Raw genomic sequence first — 4,676 nt, 5'->3', positions numbered from 1 at the left:
ACCCCTCTCTTCTTCTTGCCCCTGCTTTTCCAGCCGTGTCGTCCTTCGATACCCAGGAGTCTGGATCTTCTCATCGCGCTTTCCTTTCCTCGGAATTCCACCCTCCTTCCCGGTTTTCTCCTCGGCTACGCGATCCCTCTTTATCCTCTTATCTCTGGACCGGCACCAACTTTTAACTAGCGCAAAACAAAGGAGTTTTGGCACGTACTTGCCCCGGGCTGCATATTTCACGATTCCGAGGGAGGGAAACTTCGAGGTCCGATCGTGAAGATCGGCGAAAGCTCCGGGCGAGGAAATTAATGGTGAACGGAGACGAGAAGCTGTCCGAGCGAGTGCATTGCGAGCTTCTACACAATATCAAGTAACCTAAGCAGAACAGAAAATCACAATAATATCAAAATGACATCATAATGATTATCAAAAGTCATTATGATGTCTTTTCGATGTCATTTTGATGTCATTTTGGTGTCATCTGATATTATTGTGGTTTTCTGTTCTGCTTGGGTAATGTGATAGATTTAAAACTTATAAAAACCCTTGCCAAAAACATATATATACATTATGTATTTCATTATGACTCTTTAACATACATGAAAGCAAAAAAAAAATGAAAATTGTACATTCCATTTAAAAATACTCAAAAATCATCGAAAATGATCCATAATCATATAAGAATATATCATAAAAAATTTAGATGTTTATTTTTATAATTAAAGATTTAGAATCAAAATAATTAAGTCGGGAATATTTCAAAAGTAGAAATTACGATGTGTAATATTACTAGACACCTTGTACTTTGTCATGCATAGATGGTGATTGTGTCTGTTACAGCTATGTAGACTACTCATTCTTTTTGAGATCTAGTGCGACACAAACTTAAATTTAGAGATTACACTCGCGATCGTAAACGTGAAACTCGTGCCGATAACGAGAGAGACGCGATACGTTACAAAGTGCATCATTGCTTATTACGCGACGTGAAACCACGCTCGTACGGTGTCTTTTCCAATAATTTTTCGTTACTAGAGGGCATATATTTTCGGGAAATATTTTTATGTTCCTGATAACGAGAGATACGAGTTCTCTACAGGGAAGCCACTATTTCATCAAATGTTAATCGACGTATCGTCGTTGTAAATACTGATACATTCTCGTTTCTGTCGTTCACATATAAAAAATTTTATATATATGGATTTCTTGTCTAATTTTAAATTAAAAAAAATTACATATTGCAATCATATGTTATTAAAAAAAGTAAAAAAGAATTATTATTATGAGTCCAATTATTACACTCTGCTTTCTATTATCATTTTTAAATATAAATGATAAGAAAGTAACTATTGCAATTATGTTGTTATTATTGTTGTTACTATTAAATCAAATACAATTTTATTCTATTTTTTATAATTTTTTCCCATTTCTCTCGATAAAATACTTAAATTATACGCACAAATATAAAATTGTAAATTGTAATTTATTAAATTTGTTACATAAATTCTTTTTTTGCACAATATACTGTTTATAATCAACTGATGTAATATATCAGTCCATCAAAAAATACGAAAACAAGAAAATGATTGTGATCATTGATATGTACCTTTTTTGCATCATGTATAATGTATAGCATAAAATCGCTTTAAATCACGATTAATGATAAAAATATTTCAAGCGCATGGTAAAACAAATTATTTGTTACTCAGAGAGAGATAGAGATATTTTCGAAATATATCATGTTTATTGTAATATTCTATAAAATAAAACTGTATAATTTTTTACACGAAAAGAATATTTTAATCTTTTAAGAAGATATATAAGTGTATTTAAAATAAATTATATATATTGTCTTATTATTATTATATTATACATATGTGATATAATACACAATTTTATATATAATCTTATATATAAGTGTAATTATTATAATCTAAAAATGTGTACCTCTTTTTGTAAAAGGATATTTCACATTATATTCACAAAGATTACATATAGTTTACATAAAGTTTCCATTAAACTCTCTTTTTAAGTCATTATTCACATATTTTCTGTTAAAAATTCCAGATCGTCTCGTACATCATTCTTTGATATATTTCAGTTCATGAAAATCCCGAGACCTTGGTTATCATGCATCGCCACGTGCCATGGAGAGCAACGTATCAGCGGATGCAGATATTCGTGTACCAAGATATTGGGGGATACTTTATTGGCCAGCCACTAAGCGTTGACAGATGCTGATGCATGCACCTGCATCGTTGGCAACATCGAGGTTTGACGGCGGTCAGCGGATGTATGCAAGGTATACTCTCGAGATGTTTGCGTCGAGTCGACGTTGCAATACGTTCCTTACCCTTATCAGAGATCGATAAATTTGCCCGCAGTCCAGAATATTTATGCTACCCCCAGACAATTGTTAAACTTATATCAAGTATCCTTAAACTTGATGTAAAAAATATAGAAATTTTTTTTTTTTTTTTTCTAATCTAAGATCTTATTTTACAGATTTCTTCTACAATGATGTAATATTATATAGTTTGATAATCATGCCAATTAAAATTTTTCTATAAAGATATCGTTATATAACTAAATCATATTTTCATGATATACCATGGAAAAAAGAATTCATTATTGCAGAATTAAATTAATTTCTTTATCTGCGCATTTTTTTTTAAACGCTCATAACGTCATCCTGCAAATATATTTTCCTTAAACATTTTTCTTTTCGTTTCATTTTTACCACCCTTTCTTCCACCAGATTTATTTCAGGATCTTTTCGCAATTTCTGAAGAAGGATTAACGCCACTTCGAAGAATGGAAGATTAAACGGTTAGTTTAGACATTAAATGTACGATTTCGAGAGCCGTTTTTTACACAATCGTAACATACTCTGTTATTTTAACATATAAATCTATAAATATTATGACCGCGTCGATTCGAACTAATTAAGAAGATAATTTGTTGCCGTAAAAGCCAGCGTAGAGAGTCGCGTAAATATACAATTTCGCGAAATTATCATAAGTTTGACACATAACGTGATATTTTTTAAATATATAGCTGGAAATTATTCACCAAAAAATTTGAAACTACAATACTGATTTATCAACCGCTGTAATATACATGTATATTCGCTTAATTTATGGTAAGCTGATTTTATATCTCTTTCAAGCCATTACAATAATAATGGGAATATTTAAATTCATAATATCGCGGATTATTTTCGACATTTTCGCATAACATGCAAATAAGGATAAAATGTAGCTCTGTTCCGTCATCGTGCTGTACGATAAAGCTTTAAAGGTTCAAAGGTTTTAAATCAGACATTCTGTGGCTATTTTATATTTATTTTATTTTTTTACTCAGCACACATATACGTATATTACACATTAATATCAAAAATATTAACTGAACAAATTTGCATAAAATAAACTGAATATCCATATTTTAAAATCAGACAAGGTTTTCCTTGAAGAAAGAAGATGTTATAGAGCTAAGAAAAAACTTTTCAGCATAATAAAGTATCAACTATTAAATTTAAAATTAATAATATTATTCTCATACAGAGATATATTTATCTTCATATATATTTGTATAAATATATATTTCAAATAAAAACTAAAGAATTGAATAAAATTTGTATAATAATTGTTATCTATAGTTCTCGCGGCTAACAAATTGGTTCGCTATGAACTGCACACCAACAAAAATTGCGTAAATCACAATGAAAAGATATTTTTGTTACACGACATGAAAAGAACAAATACCACTTCATTCGTCGTATCGATGAGACCGCGCAAGTGCAATATGCACGACCAACGAAACGACATATTCCATTTATGATTCTGCATATGAGAGAATGAGAAAGACAGATGGAGCTATTCATACATATCCTGGCGATAGTATCACCTGGCGTAGCCCGTGAAATAAAAGCTATACTTTTCGCCAAGTTGCAACCGTGTCGTGAATATGAAATCTGCCGCAGTCAATCTATGCAACCGGAAGCGCATTCAAAGATACAAAACACAGTTGCTGATAAACGCATTTTCCATCACCGTCGAAATCGGGATATTGTATTTGACAAGCGTTGCTTTCACAAATGTGGCCAATCTCCACCATGTTTCCCGCGGTTTATATATATATATATATATATATATATATGTATTGCGTATTTTACAGTAGAACATACCCGCTTCCGCCTACAATCTAAAACCATTAAATTATTGCAGCTGGCAAAAGTAATTTTAGATAAATAATTTTCGTTTTATATTTTTACTCTCTCCTTAATTGAAATTGATACCAAATTTTATATGGAAATATTAAAACATTCTTTTTACTTTACATGCAATATTCTTTGAGAGTAATAAATATTTCGTGACAATACAGAATGTCAAAAAGTGAGTCCTTAAAAATAATGACAAATCTTCAGTTTTATTTCTTCTTTCCATCGTATTTATTGAAATAAACATATGAAATTTCTAAGTTTTAAAGCAAATTTTTTCGCGCAGTCAAAAATTCGCAAGTATATTGTTTACTTCATTGATGACATCATAGCAAATTTAGTATAGCTATGCAATAATCTCTAGGAAAACTTGCTCAAATACAATATTTTTGTATTTAAATTATTATATTTTAATGATATAATTTTCCAATTATTATATATAATAAGCAAGTTATATAAAAAATTA

The 4,676-nt window shown here is 30.3% G+C and overlaps 1 protein-coding gene across 10 annotated transcripts in view; it reads right to left on the bottom strand.

The window, feature by feature from the left end:
- The window catches only part of LOC115235805 (venom dipeptidyl peptidase 4), a 386,957-nt gene that overhangs the window by 266,813 nt on the left and 115,468 nt on the right, over positions 1 to 4,676 (bottom strand). The gene's annotated exons all lie outside the window — the stretch shown is intronic.

The sequence above is a fragment of the Formica exsecta genome, unplaced genomic scaffold (genome assembly GCF_003651465.1).
Source record: "Formica exsecta isolate Colony F162 unplaced genomic scaffold, ASM365146v1 scaffold235, whole genome shotgun sequence".
NCBI classification, from domain to species: Eukaryota; Metazoa; Arthropoda; class Insecta; order Hymenoptera; family Formicidae; genus Formica; species Formica exsecta.
The sequence above is the reverse complement of the archived record's forward strand: the minus strand, read 5'-3'. Positions and strand labels throughout refer to the sequence as shown.